We start from the raw sequence: 319 nt of genomic DNA, 5'->3' as shown, positions 1-319 counted from the left end.
TCCCTCCTGGCCCAGGTTTGGGCGCCCTCCCTCCCCTTCCCCTGGCCCCTGGGGCTCTGGTCTTGGAAGAAAGATGGTAGAGCTTCCAAGCCCCAGCTGGGGTACTGAAGGCCAGGAGAGAGAGGTCAGGAGAAGACAAGAGGGGTCAAAGCCCCTCCCCCGAGCTCCCTGTGCCCTAGGAGTGTGATGGTCCAGTCCTCCCCACCAGTCAGTCCACGACCAGTGTTCCTGTTGTAGCCACGCGTTCTGGGAAACAAACTCACTCAGAAGGACAATGCAGATAGTGGAGTGCAGTTTATTACACCAGGGGGCCTGAGGT

This window comes from Bison bison, unplaced genomic scaffold, assembly GCF_000754665.1.
Source record: "Bison bison bison isolate TAMUID 2011002044 unplaced genomic scaffold, Bison_UMD1.0 scf7180017864144, whole genome shotgun sequence".
Classification (NCBI taxonomy): domain Eukaryota; kingdom Metazoa; phylum Chordata; class Mammalia; order Artiodactyla; family Bovidae; genus Bison; species Bison bison.
This window is presented reverse-complemented; position numbering follows the sequence as displayed.